The following is a 23,686-nucleotide window of genomic DNA, read 5'->3' on the forward strand; positions in this document are numbered from 1 at the left end:
CTTGCTCATTGAAATACCTTTTTGATTTTGCAATCACAGTATTGTTAATATAATATTGAAAACACTTTCAGTTTTTATTAGGTTTAAGATGATCTGTTCAATCGAAAGATAAATCAGACTTTTCTAATTTAATTAAATCGCAGGACGACTTAATGAAAATAATTTTTTATTTAAGAATGAGGAAAGCAAGGCACTGCTGAGATTTGAACTCAGGATCTCCTGCTTACTGGACAGGCGCTTTAACCAGCTAAGCCACAGCACCCTCTTGAACATGCTTTAACGAACAGTTTGCCATATGGTGTTCAAGAGAAACCTGAGTTTTTCACTTTCATAATCATTTCTCAGTTCAGAAAACGCACTAAAATAGTTTAGACGAGGATACTGATCCTATTGATAAACACCTCATTGATATATTGCTTATCCTGTTCATAAATGTTTTAATTATGCCTTCTTTAAGAATGCATTACTTGAATTCAACTCTAGAATGATTTTTTATCTCTATTTTGCTCTTTGTCACTCTTTTTTCCCTTTTTCATTCAAAGCATTACTTTGAAAATCTTCACAATACCACGTTTTTTAGTTTTTCAATTTAAGATGACCCATTCTAATGTTCACAGAACAACACTTTTCTTTTTAAAATGTATTAAACATTTGCGTGATGAAAATTATTTTTACATGTAAGGACCAATAATAAGGTGCTGCTGAGATTTGAACTCAGGATTTCCTGTTTACGAGAGAGGCGCTTTAACCACTTAGCCACAGCACCTACTTTAGTGATACAGAAGGGATCATTAATTTAGTATTGGTGATCAACTTCTGTGCCTGTGTTAAAGTGTCTTAATATGTATTCTAATGTTAAACAAGCAAGGATTCCTAATCTGTAAACAAGAATAGCTATGTTGTATTAAAAAAGAACTCATTTTAAACTCAATACCATATTTTGAATAGTTTATAAAGAAGTTTTTTACATATATTCATCAATATTGCTGAAATCTAGGGTCATATTTCATCTGCCTCTTGCTCATTGAAATACCTTTTTGATTTTTGCAATCACAGTATTGTTACTATAATATTGAAAACACTTTCAGTTTGTATTAGGTTTAAGATGATCTGTTCAACCGAAAGATAAATCAGACTTTTCTAATTGAATTGAATCGCAGGACGACTTAATGAATATAGTTTTTTATTTAAGAATGAGGAAAGCAAGGCACTGCTGAGATTTAAACTCAGGATCTCCTGTTTACTAGACAGGCGCTTTAACCAGCTAAGCCACAGCACCCTCTTGAAAATGCTTTAAGGAACAGTTTGCCATATGGTGTTCAAGAGAATCCTGAGTTTTTCACTTTCATAATCATTTCTCAGTTCAGAAAACGCTCTACTCAACTACTTTAGACGAGGATACTGATCCTATTCATAAACACCTCATTGATATATTGCTTATCTTGTTCATAAATGTTTTACTCATGCCTTCTTTTAGAATGAATTACTTGAATTCAACTCTAGAATGATTTTTTATCTCTATTTTGCTCTTTGTCACTCTTTTTTCCCTTTTTCATTCAAAGCATTACTTTGAAAATCTTCACAATACCACTTTTTTTGTTTTTCCATTTAAGATGACCCATTCTAATGTTCACAGAACAACACTTTTCTTTTTAAAATGTATTAAACATTTGCGTGATAAAAATTATTTTTACATGTGAGGACCAATAATAAGGTGCTGCTGACATTAGAACTCAGGATTTCCTGTTTACGAGACAGGTGCTTTAACCTTTAGCCCCAGCACCTACTTTTGTGATACAGAAGGGATCATTAATTTAGTATTGGTGATCAAATTCTATGCCTGCGTTAAAGTGTCTTAATATGTATTCCAATGTTAAACAAGCAAGGATTCCTAATCTGTAAACAAGAAGCGCTATGTTGCATTAAAAAAGAACACATTTTAAACTCAATCCCATATTTTGAATAGTTTATAAATAATTGTTTTACATATCTTCATCAATATTGCTCAAATCTAGGGTTATATTTCATCTGCCTCTTGCTCATTGAAATACCTTTTTGATTTTGCAATCACAGTATTGTTACTATAATATTGAAAACACTTTCAGTTTTTATTTGGTTTAAGATGATCTGTTCAACCGAAAGATAAATCAGACTTTTCTAATTTAATTGAATCAAAGGACGACATAATGAAAATAATTTTTTATTGAAGAATGAGGAAAGCAAGGCACTGCTGAGATTTGAACTCAGTATCTCTTGTTTACTAGACAGGCGCTTTAACCAGCTAAGCCACAGCACCCTCTTGAAAATACTTTAAGGAACAGTTTGCCATATGGTGTTCAAGAGAATCCTGAGTTTTTCACTTTCATAATCATTTCTAAGTTCAGAAAACGCTCTACTCAACTACTTTAGACGAGGATACTGATCCTATTCATAAACACCTCATTGATATATTGCTTATCCTGTTCATAAATGTTTTAATTATGCCTTCTTTAAGAATGCATTACTTGAATTCAACTCTAGAATGATTTTTTATCTCTATTTTGCTCTTTGTCACTCTTTTTTCCCTTTTTCATTCAAAGCATTACTTTGAAAATCTTCACAATACCACGTTTTTTTGTTTTTCAATTTAAGATGACCCATTCTAATGTTCACAGAACAACACTTTTCTTTTTAAAATGTATTAAACATTTGCGTGATGAAAAATATTTTTACATGTAAGGACCAATAATAAGGTGCTGCTGAGATTTGAACTCAGGATTTCCTGTTTACGAGACAGGCGCTTTAACCACTTAGCCACAGCACCTACTTTAGTGTTACCGAAGGGATCATTAATTTAGTATTGGTGATCAAATTCTGTGCCTGTGTTAACGTGTCTTAATATGTATTCTAATGTTAAACACGCAAGGATTCCTAATATGTAAACAAGAATAGCTATGTTGTATTAAAAAAGAACACATTTTAAACTCAATCCCATATTTTGAATAGTTTATAAATAAGGGTTTTACATATATTCATCAATATTGCTCAAATCTAGGGTTATATTTCATCTGCCTCTTGCTCATTGAAATACCTTTTTGATTTTGCAATCACAGTATTGTTACTATAATATTGAAAACACTTTCAGTTTTTATTAGGTTTTAGATGATCTGTTCAACCGAAAGATAAATCAGACTTTTCTAATTTAATTGAATCGCAGGACGACTTAATGAAAATAATTTTTTATTTAAGAATGAGGAAAGCAAGGCACTGCTGAGATTTGAATTCAGGATCTCCTGTTTACTAGACAGGCGCTTTAACCAGCTAAGCCACAGCACCGTCTTTAAAATGCTTTAAGGAACAGTTTGCCATATGGTGTTCAAGAGAAACCTGAGTTTTTCACTTTCATAATCATTTCTCAGTTCAGAAAACGCACTACGCAAATAGTTTAGACGAGGATACTGATCCTATTCATAAACACCTCATTGATATATTGCTTATCCTGTTCATAAATGTTTTAATTATGCCTTCTTTAAGAATGCATTACTTGATTTCAACTCTAGAATGATTTTTCATCTCTATTTTGCTCTTTGTCACTCTTTTTTCCCTTTTTCATTCAAAGCATTACTTTGAAAATCTTCACAATACCACGTTTGTTAGTTTTTCAATTTAAGATGACCCATTCTAATGTTCACAGAACAACACTTTTCTTTTTAAAATGTATTAAACATTTGCGTGATGAAAATTATTTTTACATGTAAGGACCAATAATAAAGTGCTGCTGAGATTTGAACTCAGGATTTCCTGTTTACGAGACAGGCGCTTTAACCACTTAGCCACAGCACCTACTTTAGTGATACAGAAGGGATCATTAATTTAGTATTGGTGATCAACTTCTGTGCCTGTGTTAAAGTGTCTTAATATGTATTCTAATGTTAAACACGCAAGGATTCCTAATATGTAAACAAGAATAGCTATGTTGTATTAAAAAAGAACACATTTTAAACTCAATACCATATTTTGAATAGTTTATAAATAAGTTTTTTACATAAAGTCATAAATATTGCTCAAATCTAGGGTCATATTTCATCTGCCTCTTGCTCATTGAAATACCTTTTTGATTTTTGCAATCACAGTATTGTTACTATAATATTGAAAACACTTTCAGTTTGTATTAGGTTTAAGATGATCTGTTCAACCGAAAGATAAATCAGACTTTTCTAATTGAATTGAATCGCAGGACGACTTAATGAATATAGTTTTTTATTTAAGAATGAGGAAAGCAAGGCACTGCTGAGATTTGAACTCAGGATCTCCTGTTTACTAGACAGGCGCTTTAACCAGCTAAGCCACAGCACCCTCTTGAAAATGCTTTAAGGAACAGTTTGCCATATGGTGTTCAAGAGAATCCTGAGTTTTTCACTTTCATAATCATTTCTCAGTTCGGAAAACGCTCTACTCAACTACTTTAGACGAGGATACTGATCCTATTCATAAACACCTCATTGATATATTGCTTATCTTGTTCATAAATGTTTTAATCATGCCTTCTTTAAGAATGAATTACTTGAATTCAACTCTAGAATGATTTTTTATCTCTATTTTGCTCTTTGTCACTCTTTTTTCCCTTTTTCATTCAAAGCATTACTTTGAAAATCTTCACAATACCACTTTTTTTGTTTTTCAATTTAAGATGACCCATTCTAATGTTCACAGAACAACACTTTTCTTTTTAAAATGTATTAAACATTTGCGTGATGAAAATTATTTTTACATGTGAGGACCAATAATAAGGTGCTGCTGACATTTGAACTCAGGATTTCCTGTTTACGAGACAGGTGCTTTAACCTCTTAGCCCCAGCACCTACTTTAGTGATACAGAAGGGATCATTAATTTAGTATTGGTGATCGAATTCTATGCCTGCGTTAAAGTGTCTTAATATGTATTCCAATGTTAAACAAGCAAGGATTCCTAATCTGTAAACAAGAAGCGCTATGTTGCATTAAAAAAGAACACATTTTAAACTCAATCCCATATTTTGAATAGTTTATAAATAATTGTTTTACATATCTTCATCAATATTGCTCAAATCTAGGGTTATATTTCATCTGCCTCTTGCTCATTGAAATACCTTTTTGATTTTGCAATCACAGTATTGTTACTATAATATTGAAAACACTTTCAGTTTTTATTTGGTTTAAGATGATCTGTTCAACCGAAAGATAAATCAGACTTTTCTAATTTAATTGAATCAAAGGACGACTTAATGAAAATAATTTTTTATTGAAGAATGAGGAAAGCAAGGCACTGCTGAGATTTGAACTCAGTATCTCTTGTTTACTAGACAGGTGCTTTAACCAGCTAAGCCACAGCACCCTCTTGAAAATACTTTAAGGAACAGTTTGCCATATGGTGTTCAAGAGAATCCTGAGTTTTTCACTTTCATAATCATTTCTAAGTTCAGAAAACGCTCTACTCAACTACTTTAGACGAGGATACTGATCCTATTCATAAACACCTCATTGATATATTGCTTATCCTGTTCATAAATGTTTTAATTATGCCTTCTTTAAGAATGCATTACTTGAATTCAACTCTAGAATGATTTTTTATCTCTATTTTGCTCTTTGTCACTCTTTTTTCCCTTTTTCATTCAAAGCATTACTTTGAAAATCTTCACAATACCACGTTTTTTTGTTTTTCAATTTAAGATGACCCATTCTAATGTTCACAGAACAACACTTTTCTTTTTAAAATGTATTAAACATTTGCGTGATGAAAATTATTTTTACATGTAAGGACCAATATTAAAGTGCTATTGAGATTTGAACTCAGGATTTCCTGTTTACGAGACAGGCGCTTTAACCACTTAGCCACAGCACCTACTTTAGTGATACAGAAGAGATCATTAATTTAGTATTGGTGATCAAATTCTGTGCCTGTGTTAAAGTGTCTTAATATGTATTCTAATGTTAAACAAGCAAGGATTCCTAATCTGTAAACAAGAATAGCTATGTTGTATTAAAAAAGAACACATTTTAAACTCAATCCCATATTTTGAATAGTTTACAAATAAGTGTTTTACATATATTCATCAATATTGCTGAAATCTAGGGTCATATTTCATCTGCCTCTTGCTCATTGAAATACCTTTTTGATTTTGCAATCACAGTATCGTTACTATAATATTGAAAACACTTTCAGTTTTTATTAGGTTTAAGATGATCTGTTCATCCGAAAGATAAATCAGACTTTTCTAATTTAATTGAATCGCAGGACGACTTAATGAAAATAATTTTTTATTTAAGAATGAGGAAAGCAAGGCACTGCTGAGATTTGAACTCAGGATCTCCTGTTTACTAGACAGGCGCTTTAACCAGCTAAGCCACAGCACCCTCTTGAAGATGCTTTAAGGAACAGTTTGCCATATGGTGTTCAAGAGAAACCTGAGTTTTTCACTTTCATAATAATTTCTCAGTTCAGAAAACGCACTACGCAAATAGTTTAGACGAGGATACTGATCCTATTCATAAACACCTCATTGATATATTGCTTATCCTGTTCATAAATGTTTTAATTATGCCTTCTTTAAGAATGCATTACTTGAATTCAACTCTAGAATGATTTTTTATCTCTATTTTGCTCTTTGTCACTCTTTTTTCCCTTTTTCATTCAAAGCATTACTTTGAAAATCTTCACAATACCACGTTTTTTTGTTTTTCAATTTAAGATGACCCATTCTAATGTTCACAGAACAACACTTTTCTTTTTAAAATGTATTAAACATTTGCGTGATGAAAATTATTTTTACATGTAAGGACCAATAATAAGGTGCTGCTGAGATTTGAACTCAGGATTTCCTGTTTACGAGACAGGCGCTTTAACCACTTAGCCACAGCACCTACTTTAGTGATACCGAAGGGATCATTAATTTAGTATTGGTGATCAAATTCTGTGCCTGTGTTAACGTGTCTTAATATGTATTCTAATGTTAAACACGCAAGGATTCCTAATCTGTAAACAAGAATAGCTATGTTGTATTAAAAAAGAACACATTTTAAACTCAATCCCATATTTTGAATAGTTTATAAATGAGGGTTTTACATATATTCATCAATATTGCTCAAATCTAGGGTTATATTTCATCTGCCTCTTGCTCATTGAAATACCTTTTTGATTTTGCAATCACAGTATTGTTAATATAATATTGAAAACACTTTCAGTTTTTATTAGGTTTAAGATGATCTGTTCAATCGAAAGATAAATCAGACTTTTCTAATTTAATTAAATCGCAGGACAACTTAATGAAAATAATTTTATATTTAAGAATGAGGAAAGCAAGGCACTGCTGAGATTGGAACTCAGGATCTCCTGTTTACTGGACAGGTGCTTTAACCAGCTAAGCCACAGCACCCTCTTGAACATGCTTTAACGAACAGTTTGCCATATGGTGTTCAAGAGAAACCTGAGTTTTTCACTTTCATAATCATTTCTCAGTTCAGAAAACGCACTAAAATAGTTTAGACGAGGATACTGATCCTATTGATAAACACCTCATTGATATATTGCTTATCCTGTTCATAAATGTTTTAATTATGCCTTCTTTAAGAATGCATTACTTGATTTCAACTCTAGAATGATTTTTCATCTCTATTTTGCTCTTTGTCACTCTTTTTTCCCTTTTTCATTCAAAGCATTACTTTGAAAATCTTCACAATACCACGTTTGTTAGTTTTTCAATTTAAGATGACCCATTCTAATGTTCACAGAACAATACTTTTCTTTTTAAAATGTATTAAACATTTGCGTGATGAAAATTATTTTTACATGTAAGGACCAATAATAAAGTGCTGCTGAGATTTGAACTCAGGATTTCCTGTTTACGAGACAGGCGCTTTAACCACTTAGCCACAGCACCTACTTTAGTGATACAGAAGGGATCATTAATTTAGTATTGGTGATCAACTTCTGTGCCTGTGTTAAAGTGTCTTAATATGTATTCTAATGTTAAACAAGCAAGGATTCCTAATCTGTAAACAAGAATAGCTATGTTGTATTAAAAAAGAACACATTTTAAACTCAATACCATATTTTGAATAGTTTATAAATAAGTTTTTTACATAAAGTCATAAATATTGCTCAAATCTAGGGTCATATTTCATCTGCCTCTTGCTCATTGAAATACCTTTTTGATTTTTGCAATCACAGTATTGTTACTATAATATTGAAAACACTTTCAGTTTGTATTGAAAACACTTTCAGTTTGTATTAGGTTTAAGATGATCTGTTCAACTGAAAGATAAATCAGACTTTTCTAATTGAATTGAATCGCAGGACGACTTAATGAATATAGTTTTTTATTTAAGAATGAGGAAAGCAAGGCACTGCTGAGATTTGAACTCAGGATCTCCTGTTTACTAGACAGGCGCTTTAACCAGCTAAGCCACAGCACCCTCTTGAAAATGCTTTAAGGAACAGTTTGCCATATGGTGTTCAAGAGAATCCTGAGTTTTTCACTTTCATAATCATTTCTCAGTTCGGAAAACGCTCTACTCAACTACTTTAGACGAGGATACTGATCCTATTCATAAACACCTCATTGATATATTGCTTATCTTGTTCATAAATGTTTTAATCATGCCTTCTTTAAGAATGAATTACTTGAATTCAACTCTAGAATGATTTTTTATCTCTATTTTGCTCTTTGTCACTCTTTTTTCCCTTTTTCATTCAAAGCATTACTTTGAAAATCTTCACAATACCACTTTTTTTGTTTTTCAATTTAAGATGACCCATTCTAATGTTCACAGAACAACACTTTTCTTTTTAAAATGTATTAAACATTTGCGTGATGAAAATTATTTTTACATGTGAGGACCAATAATAAGGTGCTGCTGACATTTGAACTCAGGATTTCCTGTTTACGAGACAGGTGCTTTAACCTCTTAGCCCCAGCACCTACTTTAGTGATACAGAAGGGATCATTAATTTAGTATTGGTGATCGAATTCTATGCCTGCGTTAAAGTGTCTTAATATGTATTCCAATGTTAAACAAGCAAGGATTCCTAATCTGTAAACAAGAAGCGCTATGTTGCATTAAAAAAGAACACATTTTAAACTCAATCCCATATTTTGAATAGTTTATAAATAATTGTTTTACATATCTTCATCAATATTGCTCAAATCTAGGGTTATATTTCATCTGCCTCTTGCTCATTGAAATACCTTTTTGATTTTGCAATCACAGTATTGTTACTATAATATTGAAAACACTTTCAGTTTTTATTTGGTTTAAGATGATCTGTTCAACTGAAAGATAAATCAGACTTTTCTAATTTAATTGAATCAAAGGACGACTTAATGAAAATAATTTTTTATTTAAGAATGAGGAAAGCAAGGCACTGCTGAGATTTGAACTCAGTATCTCTTGTTTACTAGACAGGTGCTTTAACCAGCTAAGCCACAGCACCCTCTTGAAAATACTTTAAGGAACAGTTTGCCATATGGTGTTCAAGAGAATCCTGAGTTTTTCACTTTCATAATCATTTCTAAGTTCAGAAAACGCTCTACTCAACTACTTTAGACGAGGATACTGATCCTATTCATAAACACCTCATTGATATATTGCTTATCCTGTTCATAAATGTTTTAATCATGCCTTCTTTAAGAATGAATTACTTGAATTCAACTCTAGAATGATTTTTTATCTCTATTTTGCTCTTTGTCACTCTTTTTTCCCTTTTTCATTCAAAGCATTACTTTGAAAATCTTCACAATACCACTTTTTTTGTTTTTCAATTTAAGATGACCCATTCTAATGTTCACAGAACAACACTTTTCTTTTTAAAATGTATTAAACATTTGCGTGATGAAAATTATTTTTACATGTGAGGACCAATAATAAGGTGCTGCTGACATTTGAACTCAGGATTTCCTGTTTACGAGACAGGTGCTTTAACCTCTTAGCCCCAGCACCTACTTTAGTGATACAGAAGGGATCATTAATTTAGTATTGGTGATCGAATTCTATGCCTGCGTTAAAGTGTCTTAATATGTATTCCAATGTTAAACAAGCAAGGATTCCTAATCTGTAAACAAGAAGCGCTATGTTGCATTAAAAAAGAACACATTTTAAACTCAATCCCATATTTTGAATAGTTTATAAATAATTGTTTTACATATCTTCATCAATATTGCTCAAATCTAGGGTTATATTTCATCTGCCTCTTGCTCATTGAAATACCTTTTTGATTTTGCAATCACAGTATTGTTACTATAATATTGAAAACACTTTCAGTTTTTATTTGGTTTAAGATGATCTGTTCAACTGAAAGATAAATCAGACTTTTCTAATTTAATTGAATCAAAGGACGACTTAATGAAAATAATTTTTTATTGAAGAATGAGGAAAGCAAGGCACTGCTGAGATTTGAACTCAGTATCTCTTGTTTACTAGACAGGTGCTTTAACCAGCTAAGCCACAGCACCCTCTTGAAAATACTTTAAGGAACAGTTTGCCATATGGTGTTCAAGAGAATCCTGAGTTTTTCACTTTCATAATCATTTCTAAGTTCAGAAAACGCTCTACTCAACTACTTTAGACGAGGATACTGATCCTATTCATAAACACCTCATTGATATATTGCTTATCCTGTTCATAAATGTTTTAATTATGCCTTCTTTAAGAATGCATTACTTGAATTCAACTCTAGAATGATTTTTTATCTCTATTTTGCTCTTTGTCACTCTTTTTTCCCTTTTTCATTCAAAGCATTACTTTGAAAATCTTCACAATACCACGTTTTTTTGTTTTTCAATTTAAGATGACCCATTCTAATGTTCACAGAACAACACTTTTCTTTTTAAAATGTATTAAACATTTGCGTGATGAAAATTATTTTTACATGTAAGGACCAATATTAAAGTGCTGTTGAGATTTGAACTCAGGATTTCCTGTTTACGAGACAGGCACTTTAACCACTTAGCCACAGCACCTACTTTAGTGATACAGAAGAGATCATTAATTTAGTATTGGTGATCAAATTCTGTGCCTGTGTTAAAGTGTCTTAATATGTATTCTAATGTTAAACAAGCAAGGATTCCTAATCTGTAAACAAGAATAGCTATGTTGTATTAAAAAAGAACACATTTTAAACTCAATCCCATATTTTGAATAGTTTACAAATAAGTGTTTTACATATATTCATCAATATTGCTGAAATCTAGGGTCATATTTCATCTGCCTCTTGCTCATTGAAATACCTTTTTGATTTTGCAATCACAGTATCGTTACTATAATATTGAAAACACTTTCAGTTTTTATTAGGTTTAAGATGATCTGTTCATCCGAAAGATAAATCAGACTTTTCTAATTTAATTGAATCGCAGGACGACTTAATGTAAATAATTTTATATTTAAGAATGAGGAAAGCAAGGCACTGCTGAGATTTGAACTCAGGATCTCCTGTTTACTAGACAGGCGCTTTAACCAGCTAAGCCACAGCACCCTCTTGAAGATGCTTTAAGGAACAGTTTGCCATATGGTGTTCAAGAGAATCCTGAGTTTTTCACTTTCATAATCATTTCTCAGTTCAGAAAACGCTCTACTCAACTACTTTAGACGAGGATACTGATTGTATTCATAAACAACTCATTGATATATTGCTTATCCTGTTCATAAATGTTTTAATCATGCCTTCTTTAAGAATGCATTACTTGAATTCAACTCTAGAATGATTTTTTATCTCTATTTTGCTCTTTGTCACTCTTTTTTCCCTTTTTCATTCAAAGCATTGCTTTGAAAATCTTCACAATACCACGTTTTTTTGTTTTTCAATTTAAGATGACCCATTCTAATGTTCACAGAACAACACTTTTCTTTTTAAAATGTATTAAACATTTGCGTGATGAAAAATATTTTTACATGTAAGGACCAATAATAAGGTGCTGCTGAGATTTGAACTCAGGATTTCCTGTTTACGAGACAGGCGCTTTAACCACTTAGCCACAGCACCTACTTTAGTGTTACCGAAGGGATCATTAATTTAGTATTGGTGATCAAATTCTGTGCCTGTGTTAACGTGTCTTAATATGTATTCTAATGTTAAACACGCAAGGATTCCTAATATGTAAACAAGAATAGCTATGTTGTATTAAAAAAGAACACATTTTAAACTCAATCCCATATTTTGAATAGTTTATAAATAAGGGTTTTACATATATTCATCAATATTGCTCAAATCTAGGGTTATATTTCATCTGCCTCTTGCTCATTGAAATACCTTTTTGATTTTGCAATCACAGTATTGTTAATATAATATTGAAAACACTTTCAGTTTTTATTAGGTTTAAGATGATCTGTTCAATCGAAAGATAAATCAGACTTTTCTAATTTAATTAAATCGCAGGACGACTTAATGAAAATAATTTTTTATTTAAGAATGAGGAAAGCAAGGCACTGCTGAGATTTGAACTCAGGATCTCCTGTTTACTGGACAGGCGCTTTAACCAGCTAAGCCAGAGCACCCTCTTGAACATGCTTTAACGAACAGTTTGCCATATGGTGTTCAAGAGAAACCTGAGTTTTTCACTTTCATAATCATTTCTCAGTTCAGAAAACGCACTACTCAAATAGTTTAGACGAGGATACTGATCCTATTGATAAACACCTCATTGATATATTGCTTATCCTGTTCATAAATGTTTTAATTATGCCTTCTTTAAGAATGCATTACTTGAATTCAACTCTAGAATTATTTTTTATCTCTATTTTGCTCTTTGTCACTCTTTTTTCCCTTTTTCATTCAAAGCATTACTTTGAAAATCTTCACAATACCACGTTTTTTAGTTTTTCAATTTAAGATGACCCATTCTAATGTTCACAGAACAACACTTTTCTTTTTAAAATGTATTAAACATTTGCGTGATGAAAATTATTTTTACATGTAAGGACCAATAATAAGGTGCTGCTGAGATTTGAACTCCGGATTTCCTGTTTACGAGAGAGGCGCTTTAACCACTTAGCCACAGCACCTACTTTAGTGATACAGAAGGGATCATTAATTTAGTATTGGTGATCAACTTCTGTGCCTGTGTTAAAGTGTCTTAATATGTATTCTAATGTTAAACAAGCAAGGATTCCTAATCTGTAAACAAGAATAGCTATGTTGTATTAAAAAAGAACACATTTTAAACTCAATCCCATATTTTGAATAGTTTATAAATAAGTGTTTTGCATATATTCATCAATATTGCTCAAATCTAGGGTCATATTTCATCTGCCTCTTGCTCATTGAAATACCTTTTTGATTTTGCAATCACAGTATTGTTACTATAATATTGAAAACACTTTCAGTTTTTATTTGGTTTAAGATGATCTGTTCAACTGAAAGATAAATCAGACTTTTCTAATTTAATTGAATCAAAGGACGACTTAATGAAAATAATTTTTTATTGAAGAATGAGGAAAGCAAGGCACTGCTGAGATTTGAACTCAGTATCTCTTGTTTACTAGACAGGTGCTTTAACCAGCTAAGCCACAGCACCCTCTTGAAAATACTTTAAGGAACAGTTTGCCATATGGTGTTCAAGAGAATCCTGAGTTTTTCACTTTCATAATCATTTCTAAGTTCAGAAAACGCTCTACTCAACTACTTTAGACGAGGATACTGATCCTATTCATAAACACCTCATTGATATATTGCTTATCCTGTTCATAAATGTTTTAATTATGCCTTCTTTAAGAATGCATTACTTGAATTCAACTCTAGAATTATTTTTTATCTCTATTTTGCTCTTTGTCACTCTTTTTTCCCTTTTTCATTCAAAGCATTACTTTGAAAATCTTCACAATACCACGTTTGTTAGTTTTTCAATTTAAGATGACCCATTCTAATGTTCACAGAACAACACTTTTCTTTTTAAAATGTATTAAACATTTGCGTAATGAAAATTATTTTTACATGTAAGGACCAATAATAAAGTGCTGCTGAGATTTGAACTCAGGATTTCCTGTTTACGAGACAGGCGCTTTAACCACTTAGCCACAGCACCTACTTTAGTGATACAGAAGGGATCATTAATTTAGTATTGGTGATCAACTTCTGTGCCTGTGTTAAAGTGTCTTAATATGTATTCTAATGTTAAACAAGCAAGGATTCCTAATCTGTAAACAAGAATAGCTATGTTGTATTAAAAAAGAACACATTTTAAACTCAATACCATATTTTGAATAGTTTATAAATAAGTTTTTTACATAAAGTCATAAATATTGCTCAAATCTAGGGTCATATTTCATCTGCCTCTTGCTCATTGAAATACCTTTTTGATTTTTGCAATCACAGTATTGTTACTATAATATTGAAAACACTTTCAGTTTGTATTGAAAACACTTTCAGTTTGTATTAGGTTTAAGATGATCTGTTCAACTGAAAGATAAATCAGACTTTTCTAATTGAATTGAATCGCAGGACGACTTAATGAATATAGTTTTTTATTTAAGAATGAGGAAAGCAAGGCACTGCTGAGATTTGAACTCAGGATCTCCTGTTTACTAGACAGGCGCTTTAACCAGCTAAGCCACAGCACCCTCTTGAAAATGCTTTAAGGAACAGTTTGCCATATGGTGTTCAAGAGAATCCTGAGTTTTTCACTTTCATAATCATTTCTCAGTTCGGAAAACGCTCTACTCAACTACTTTAGACGAGGATACTGATCCTATTCATAAACACCTCATTGATATATTGCTTATCTTGTTCATAAATGTTTTAATCATGCCTTCTTTAAGAATGAATTACTTGAATTCAACTCTAGAATGATTTTTTATCTCTATTTTGCTCTTTGTCACTCTTTTTTCCCTTTTTCATTCAAAGCATTACTTTGAAAATCTTCACAATACCACTTTTTTTGTTTTTCAATTTAAGATGACCCATTCTAATGTTCACAGAACAACACTTTTCTTTTTAAAATGTATTAAACATTTGCGTGATGAAAATTATTTTTACATGTGAGGACCAATAATAAGGTGCTGCTGACATTTGAACTCAGGATTTCCTGTTTACGAGACAGGTGCTTTAACCTCTTAGCCCCAGCACCTACTTTAGTGATACAGAAGGGATCATTAATTTAGTATTGGTGATCGAATTCTATGCCTGCGTTAAAGTGTCTTAATATGTATTCCAATGTTAAACAAGCAAGGATTCCTAATCTGTAAACAAGAAGCGCTATGTTGCATTAAAAAAGAACACATTTTAAACTCAATCCCATATTTTGAATAGTTTATAAATAATTGTTTTACATATCTTCATCAATATTGCTCAAATCTAGGGTTATATTTCATCTGCCTCTTGCTCATTGAAATACCTTTTTGATTTTGCAATCACAGTATTGTTACTATAATATTGAAAACACTTTCAGTTTTTATTTGGTTTAAGATGATCTGTTCAACTGAAAGATAAATCAGACTTTTCTAATTTAATTGAATCAAAGGACGACTTAATGAAAATAATTTTTTATTGAAGAATGAGGAAAGCAAGGCACTGCTGAGATTTGAACTCAGTATCTCTTGTTTACTAGACAGGTGCTTTAACCAGCTAAGCCACAGCACCCTCTTGAAAATACTTTAAGGAACAGTTTGCCATATGGTGTTCAAGAGAATCCTGAGTTTTTCACTTTCATAATCATTTCTAAGTTCAGAAAACGCTCTACTCAACTACTTTAGACGAGGATACTGATCCTATTCATAAACACCTCATTGATATATTGCTTATCCTGTTCATAAATGTTTTAATTATGCCTTCTTTAAGAATGCATTACTTGAATTCAACTCTAGAATGATTTTTTATCTCTATTTTGCTCTTTGTCACTCTTTTTTCCCTTTTTCATTCAAAGCATTACTTTGAAAATCTTCACAATACCACGTTTTTTTGTTTTTCAATTTAAGATGACCCATTCTAATGTTCACAGAACAACACTTTTCTTTTTAAAATGTATTAAACATTTGCGTGATGAAAATTATTTTTACATGTAAGGACCAATATTAAAGTGCTGTTGAGATTTGAACTCAGGATTTCCTGTTTACGAGACAGGCGCTTTAACCACTTAGCCACAGCACCTACTTTAGTGATACAGAAGAGATCATTAATTTAGTATTGGTGATCAAATTCTGTGCCTGTGTTAAAGTGTCTTAATATGTATTCTAATGTTAAACAAGCAAGGATTCCTAATCTGTAAACAAGAATAGCTATGTTGTATTAAAAAAGAACACATTTTAAACTCAATCCCATATTTTGAATAGTTTACAAATAAGTGTTTTACATATATTCATCAATATTGCTCAAATCTAGGGTTATATTTAATCTGCCTCTTGCTCATTGAAATACCTTTTTGATTTTGCAATCACAGTATCATTACTATAATATTGAAAACACTTTCAGTTTTTATTAGGTTTAAGATGATCTGTTCATCCGAAAGATAAATCAGACTTTTCTAATTTAATTGAATCGCAGGACGACTTAATGAAAATAATTTTTTATTTAAGAATGAGGAAAGCAAGGCACTGCTGAGATTTGAACTCAGGATCTCCTGTTTACTAGACAGGCGCTTTAACCAGCTAAGCCACAGCACCCTCTTGAAGATGCTTTAAGGAACAGTTTGCCATATGGTGTTCAAGAGAATCCTGAGTTTTTCACTTTCATAATCATTTCTCAGTTCAGAAAACGCTCTACTCAACTACTTTAGACGAGGATACTGATTGTATTCATAAACAACTCATTGATATATTGCTTATCCTGTTCATAAATGTTTTAATCATGCCTTCTTTAAGAATGCATTACTTGAATTCAACTCTAGAATGATTTTTTATCTCTATTTTGCTCTTTGTCACTCTTTTTTCCCTTTTTCATTCAAAGCATTGCTTTGAAAATCTTCACAATACCACGTTTTTTTGCTTTTCAATTTAAGATGACCCATTCTAATGTTCACAGAACAACACTTTTCTTTTTAAAATGTATTAAACATTTGCGTGATGAAAAATATTTTTACATGTAAGGACCAATAATAAGGTGCTGCTGAGATTTGAACTCAGGATTTCCTGTTTACGAGACAGGCGCTTTAACCACTTAGCCACAGCACCTACTTTAGTGTTACCGAAGGGATCATTAATTTAGTATTGGTGATCAAATTCTGTGCCTGTGTTAACGTGTCTTAATATGTATTCTAATGTTAAACACGCAAGGATTCCTAATATGTAAACAAGAATAGCTATGTTGTATTAAAAAAGAACACATTTTAAACTCAATCCCATATTTTGAATAGTTTATAAATAAGGGTTTTACATATATTCATCAATATTGCTCAAATCTAGGGTTATATTTCATCTGCCTCTTGCTCATTGAAATACCTTTTTGATTTTGCAATCACAGTATTGTTAATATAATATTGAAAACACTTTCAGTTTTTATTAGGTTTAAGATGATGTGTTCAATCGAAAGATAAATCAGACTTTTCTAATTTAATTAAATCGCAGGACGACTTAATGAAAATAATTTTTTATTTAAGAATGAGGAAAGCAAGGCACTGCTGAGATTTGAACTCAGGATCTCCTGTTTACTGGACAGGCGCTTTAACCAGCTAAGCCACAGCACCCTCTTGAACATGCTTTAACGAACAGTTTGCCATATGGTGTTCAAGAGAAACCTGAGTTTTTCACTTTCATAATCATTTCTCAGTTCAGAAAACGCACTACTCAAATAGTTTAGACGAGGATACTGATCCTATTGATAAACACCTCATTGATATATTGCTTATCCTGTTCATAAATGTTTTAATTATGCCTTCTTTAAGAATGCATTACTTGAATTCAACTCTAGAATTATTTTTTATCTCTATTTTGCTCTTTGTCACTCTTTTTTCCCTTTTTCATTCAAAGCATTACTTTGAAAATCTTCACAATACCACGTTTTTTAGTTTTTCAATTTAAGATGACCCATTCTAATGTTCACAGAACAACACTTTTCTTTTTAAAATGTATTAAACATTTGCGTGATGAAAATTATTTTTACATGTAAGGACCAATAATAAGGTGCTGCTGAGATTTGAACTCCGGATTTCCTGTTTACGAGAGAGGCGCTTTAACCACTTAGCCACAGCACCTACTTTAGTGATACAGAAGGGATCATTAATTTAGTATTGGTGATCAACTTCTGTGCCTGTGTTAAAGTGTCTTAATATGTATTCTAATGTTAAACAAGCAAGGATTCCTAATCTGTAAACAAGAATAGCTATGTTGTATTAAAAAAGAACACATTTTAAACTCAATCCCATATTTTGAATAGTTTATAAATAAGTGTTTTGCATATATTCATCAATATTGCTCAAATCTAGGGTCATATTTCATCTGCCTCTTGCTAATTGAAATACCTTTTTGATTTTGCAATCACAGTATTGTTACTATAATATTGAAAACACTTTCAGTTTTTATTAGGTTTAAGATGATCTGTTCAACCGAAAGATAAATCAGACTTTTCTAATTGAATTGAATCGCAGGACGACTTAATGAAAATAATTTTTTATTTAAGAATGAGGAAAGCAAGGCACTGCTGAGATTTGAATTCAGGATCTCCTGTTTACTAGACAGGCACTTTAACCAGCTAAGCCTCAGCACCGTCTTTAAAATTCTTTAAGGAACAGTTTGCCATATGGTGTTCAAGAGAAACCTGAGTTTTTCACTTTCATAATAATTTCTCAGTTCAGAAAACGCACTACGCAAATAGTTTACACGAGGATACTGATCCTATTCATAAACACCTCATTGAAATATTGCTTATCCTGTTCATAAATGTTTTAATTATGCCTTCTTTAAGAATGCATTACTTGAATTCAACTCTAGAATGATTTTTTATCTCTATTTTGCTCTTTGTCACTCTTTTTTCCCTTTTTCATTCAAAGCATTACTTTGAAAATCTTCACAATACCACGTTTTTTTGTTTTTCAATTTAAGATGACCCATTCTAATGTTCACAGAACAACACTTTTCTTTTTAAAATGTATTAAACATTTGCGTGATGAAAATTATTTTTACATGTAAGGACCAATAATAAGGTGCTGTTGAGATTTGAACTCCGGATTTCCTGTTTACGAGAGAGGCGCTTTAACCACTTAGCCACAGCACCTACTTTAGAGATACAGAAGGGATCATTAATTTAGTATTGGTGATCAACTTCTGTGCCTGTGTTAAAGTGTCTTAATATGTATTCTAATGTTAAACAAGCAAGGATTCCTAATCTGTAAACAAGAATAGCTATGTTGTATTAAAAAAGAACACATTTTAAACTCAATCCCATATTTTGAATAGTTTATAAATAAGTGTTTTACATATCTTCATCAATATTGCTCAAATCTAGGGTTATATTTCATCTGCCTCTTGCTCATTGAAATACCTTTTTGATTTTGCAATCACAGTATTGTTACTATAATATTGAAAACACTTTCAGTTTTTATTTGGTTTAAGATGATCTGTTCAACTGAAAGATAAATCAGACTTTTCTAATTTAATTGAATCAAAGGACGACTTAATGAAAATAATTTTTTATTGAAGAATGAGGAAAGCAAGGCACTGCTGAGATTTGAACTCAGTATCTCTTGTTTACTAGACAGGTGCTTTAACCAGCTAAGCCACAGCACCCTCTTGAAAATACTTTAAGGAACAGTTTGCCATATGGTGTTCAAGAGAATCCTGAGTTTTTCACTTTCATAATCATTTCTAAGTTCAGAAAACGCTCTACTCAACTACTTTAGACGAGGATACTGATCCTATTCATAAACACCTCATTGATATATTGCTTATCCTGTTCATAAATGTTTTAATTATGCCTTCTTTAAGAATGCATTACTTGAATTCAACTCTAGAATGATTTTTTATCTCTATTTTGCTCTTTGTCACTCTTTTTTCCCTTTTTCATTCAAAGCATTACTTTGAAAATCTTCACAATACCACGTTTTTTTGTTTTTCAATTTAAGATGACCCATTCTAATGTTCACAAAACAACAATTTTCTTTTTAAAATGTATTAAACATTTGCGTGATGAAAATTATTTTTACATGTAAGGACCAATATTAAAGTGCTGTTGAGATTTGAACTCAGGATTTCCTGTTTACGAGACAGGCGCTTTAACCACTTAGCCACAGCACCTACTTTAGTGATACAGAAGAGATCATTAATTTAGTATTGGTGATCAAATTCTGTGCCTGTGTTAAAGTGTCTTAATATGTATTCTAATGTTAAACAAGCAAGGATTCCTAATCTGTAAACAAGAATAGCTATGTTGTATTAAAAAAGAACACATTTTAAACTCAATCCCATATTTTGAATAGTTTACAAATAAGTGTTTTACATATATTCATCAATATTGCTGAAATCTAGGGTCATATTTCATCTGCCTCTTGCTCATTGAAATACCTTTTTGATTTTGCAATCACAGTATCGTTACTATAATATTGAAAACACTTTCAGTTTTTATTAGGTTTAAGATGATCTGTTCATCCGAAAGATAAATCAGACTTTTCTAATTTAATTGAATCGCAGGACGACTTAATGAAAATAATTTTTTATTTAAGATTGAGGAAAGCAAGGCACTGCTGAGATTTGAACTCAGGATCTCCTGTTTACTAGACAGGCGCTTTAACCAGCTAAGCCACAGCACCCTCTTGAAGATGCTTTAAGGAACAGTTTGCCATATGGTGTTCAAGAGAATCCTGAGTTTTTCACTTTCATAATCATTTCTCAGTTCAGAAAACGCTCTACTCAACTACTTTAGACGAGGATACTGATTGTATTCATAAACAACTCATTGATATATTGCTTATCCTGTTCATAAATGTTTTAATCATGCCTTCTTTAAGAATGCATTACTTGAATTCAACTCTAGAATGATTTTTTATCTCTATTTTGCTCTTTGTCACTCTTTTTTCCCTTTTTCATTCAAAGCATTGCTTTGAAAATCTTCACAATACCACGTTTTTTTGTTTTTCAATTTAAGATGACCCATTCTAATGTTCACAGAACAACACTTTTCTTTTTAAAATGTATTAAACATTTGCGTGATGAAAAATATTTTTACATGTAAGGACCAATAATAAGGTGCTGCTGAGATTTGAACTCAGGATTTCCTGTTTACGAGACAGGCGCTTTAACCACTTAGCCACAGCACCTACTTTAGTGTTACCGAAGGGATCATTAATTTAGTATTGGTGATCAAATTCTGTGCCTGTGTTAACGTGTCTTAATATGTATTCTAATGTTAAACACGCAAGGATTCCTAATATGTAAACAAGAATAGCTATGTTGTATTAAAAAAGAACACATTTTAAACTCAATCCCATATTTTGAATAGTTTATAAATAAGGGTTTTACATATATTCATCAATATTGCTCAAATCTAGGGTTATATTTCATCTGCCTCTTGCTCATTGAAATACCTTTTTGATTTTGCAATCACAGTATTGTTAATATAATATTGAAAACACTTTCAGTTTTTATTAGGTTTAAGATGATCTGTTCAATCGAAAGATAAATCAGACTTTTCTAATTTAATTAAATCGCAGGACGACTTAATGAAAATAATTTTTTATTTAAGAATGAGGAAAGCAAGGCACTGCTGAGATTTGAACTCAGGATCTCCTGTTTACTGGACAGGCGCTTTAACCAGCTAAGCCACAGCACCCTCTTGAACATGCTTTAACGAACAGTTTGCCATATGGTGTTCAAGAGAAACCTGAGTTTTTCACTTTCATAATCATTTCTCAGTTCAGAAAACGCACTACTCAAATAGTTTAGACGAGGATACTGATCCTATTGATAAACACCTCATTGATATATTGCTTATCCTGTTCATAAATGTTTTAATTATGCCTTCTTTAAGAATGCATTACTTGAATTCAACTCTAGAATTATTTTTTATCTCTATTTTGCTCTTTGTCACTCTTTTTTCCCTTTTTCATTCAAAGCATTACTTTGAAAATCTTCACAATACCACGTTTTTTAGTTTTTCAATTTAAGATGACCCATTCTAATGTTCACAGAGCAACACTTTTCTTTTTAAAATGTATTAAACATTTGCGTGATGAAAATTATTTTTACATGTAAGGACCAATTATAAGGTGCTGCTGAGATTTGAACTCCGGATTTCCTGTTTACGAGAGAGGCGCTTTAACCACTTAGCCACAGCACCTACTTTAGTGATACAGAAGGGATCATTAATTTAGTATTGGTGATCAACTTCTGTGCCTGTGTTAAAGTGTCTTAATATGTATTCTAATGTTAAACAAGCAAGGATTCCTAATCTGTAAACAAGAATAGCTATGTTGTATTAAAAAAGAACACATTTTAAACTCAATCCCATATTTTGAATAGTTTATAAATAAGTGTTTTGCATATATTCATCAATATTGCTCAAATCTAGGGTCATATTTCATCTGCCTCTTGCTAATTGAAATACCTTTTTGATTTTGCAATCACAGTATTGTTACTATAATATTGAAAAAACTTTCAGTTTTTATTAGGTTTAAGATGATCTGTTCAACCGAAAGATAAATCAGACTTTTCTAATTGAATTGAATCGCAGGACGACTTAATGAAAATAATTTTTTATTTAAGAATGAGGAAAGCAAGGCACTGCTGAGATTTGAATTCAGGATCTCCTGTTTACTAGACAGGCACTTTAACCAGCTAAGCCACAGCACCGTCTTTAATATTCTTTAAGGAACAGTTTGCCATATGGTGTTCAAGAGAAACCTGAGTTTTTCACTTTCATAATAATTTCTCAGTTCAGAAAACGCACTACGCAAATAGTTTACACGAGGATACTGATCCTATTCATAAACACCTCATTGAAATATTGCTTATCCTGTTCATAAATGTTTTAATTATGCCTTCTTTAAGAATGCATTACTTGAATTCAACTCTAGAATGATTTTTTATCTCTATTTTGCTCTGTCACTCTTTTTTCCCTTTTTCATTCAAAGCATTACTTTGAAAATCTTCACAATACCACGTTTTTTTGTTTTTCAATTTAAGATGACCCATTCTAATGTTCACAGAACAACACTTTTCTTTTTAAAATGTATTAAACATTTGCGTGATGAAAATTATTTTTACATGTAAGGACCAATAATAAGGTGCTGTTGAGATTTGAACTCCGGATTTCCTGTTTACGAGAGAGGCGCTTTAACCACTTAGCCACAGCACCTACTTTAGAGATACAGAAGGGATCATTAATTTAGTATTGGTGATCAACTTCTGTGCCTGTGTTAAAGTGTCTTAATATGTATTCTAATGTTAAACAAGCAAGGATTCCTAATCTGTAAACAAGAATAGCTATGTTGTATTAAAAAAGAACACATTTTAAACTCAATCCCATATTTTGAATAGTTTATAAATAAGTGTTTTGCATATATTCATCAATATTGCTCAAATCTAGGGTCATATTTCATCTGCCTCTTGCTCATTGAAATACCTTTTTGATTTTGCAATCACAGTATTGTTACTATAATATTGAAAACACTTTCAGTTTTTATTAGGTTTAAGATGATCTGTTCAACCGAAAGATAAATCAGACTTTTCTAATTGAATTGAATCGCAGGACGACTTAATGAAAATAATTTTTTATTTAAGAATGAGGAAAGCAAGGCACTGCTGAGATTTGAATTCAGGA

General features: G+C 31.5%; 16 non-coding genes across 16 annotated transcripts; all 16 read right to left on the reverse strand.

Moving 5' to 3' along the window:
- Positions 1-693: 693 nt before the first annotated feature.
- Positions 694-766, reverse strand: TRNAT-CGU (transfer RNA threonine (anticodon CGU)). The gene has a single exon. It is a non-coding gene; the product is annotated as a tRNA-Thr (tRNA).
- Positions 767-2,730: 1,964 nt separating this feature from the next.
- On the reverse strand, positions 2,731-2,803 carry TRNAT-CGU (transfer RNA threonine (anticodon CGU)). Its single transcript has one exon. It is a non-coding gene; the product is annotated as a tRNA-Thr (tRNA).
- A 946-nt stretch (positions 2,804-3,749) lies between these two features.
- Positions 3,750-3,822, reverse strand: TRNAT-CGU (transfer RNA threonine (anticodon CGU)). Its single transcript has one exon. It is a non-coding gene; the product is annotated as a tRNA-Thr (tRNA).
- A 439-nt stretch (positions 3,823-4,261) lies between these two features.
- On the reverse strand, positions 4,262-4,335 carry TRNAT-AGU (transfer RNA threonine (anticodon AGU)). The gene has a single exon. It is a non-coding gene; the product is annotated as a tRNA-Thr (tRNA).
- A 1,963-nt stretch (positions 4,336-6,298) lies between these two features.
- On the reverse strand, positions 6,299-6,372 carry TRNAT-AGU (transfer RNA threonine (anticodon AGU)). Its single transcript has one exon. It is a non-coding gene; the product is annotated as a tRNA-Thr (tRNA).
- A 434-nt stretch (positions 6,373-6,806) lies between these two features.
- TRNAT-CGU (transfer RNA threonine (anticodon CGU)) lies at positions 6,807-6,879 on the reverse strand. Its single transcript has one exon. It is a non-coding gene; the product is annotated as a tRNA-Thr (tRNA).
- Positions 6,880-7,822: 943 nt separating this feature from the next.
- TRNAT-CGU (transfer RNA threonine (anticodon CGU)) lies at positions 7,823-7,895 on the reverse strand. The gene has a single exon. It is a non-coding gene; the product is annotated as a tRNA-Thr (tRNA).
- A 461-nt stretch (positions 7,896-8,356) lies between these two features.
- Positions 8,357-8,430, reverse strand: TRNAT-AGU (transfer RNA threonine (anticodon AGU)). Its single transcript has one exon. It is a non-coding gene; the product is annotated as a tRNA-Thr (tRNA).
- A 2,981-nt stretch (positions 8,431-11,411) lies between these two features.
- Positions 11,412-11,485, reverse strand: TRNAT-AGU (transfer RNA threonine (anticodon AGU)). Its single transcript has one exon. It is a non-coding gene; the product is annotated as a tRNA-Thr (tRNA).
- A 434-nt stretch (positions 11,486-11,919) lies between these two features.
- TRNAT-CGU (transfer RNA threonine (anticodon CGU)) lies at positions 11,920-11,992 on the reverse strand. The gene has a single exon. It is a non-coding gene; the product is annotated as a tRNA-Thr (tRNA).
- A 1,965-nt stretch (positions 11,993-13,957) lies between these two features.
- TRNAT-CGU (transfer RNA threonine (anticodon CGU)) lies at positions 13,958-14,030 on the reverse strand. The gene has a single exon. It is a non-coding gene; the product is annotated as a tRNA-Thr (tRNA).
- Positions 14,031-14,491: 461 nt separating this feature from the next.
- On the reverse strand, positions 14,492-14,565 carry TRNAT-AGU (transfer RNA threonine (anticodon AGU)). Its single transcript has one exon. It is a non-coding gene; the product is annotated as a tRNA-Thr (tRNA).
- Positions 14,566-16,528: 1,963 nt separating this feature from the next.
- Positions 16,529-16,602, reverse strand: TRNAT-AGU (transfer RNA threonine (anticodon AGU)). Its single transcript has one exon. It is a non-coding gene; the product is annotated as a tRNA-Thr (tRNA).
- Positions 16,603-17,036: 434 nt separating this feature from the next.
- TRNAT-CGU (transfer RNA threonine (anticodon CGU)) lies at positions 17,037-17,109 on the reverse strand. The gene has a single exon. It is a non-coding gene; the product is annotated as a tRNA-Thr (tRNA).
- A 3,495-nt stretch (positions 17,110-20,604) lies between these two features.
- TRNAT-AGU (transfer RNA threonine (anticodon AGU)) lies at positions 20,605-20,678 on the reverse strand. Its single transcript has one exon. It is a non-coding gene; the product is annotated as a tRNA-Thr (tRNA).
- A 434-nt stretch (positions 20,679-21,112) lies between these two features.
- TRNAT-CGU (transfer RNA threonine (anticodon CGU)) lies at positions 21,113-21,185 on the reverse strand. The gene has a single exon. It is a non-coding gene; the product is annotated as a tRNA-Thr (tRNA).
- Positions 21,186-23,686: the final 2,501 nt, after the last annotated feature.

This window comes from Triturus cristatus, chromosome 8 (assembly GCF_964204655.1).
Source record: "Triturus cristatus chromosome 8, aTriCri1.1, whole genome shotgun sequence".
Classification (NCBI taxonomy): Eukaryota; Metazoa; Chordata; class Amphibia; order Caudata; family Salamandridae; genus Triturus; species Triturus cristatus.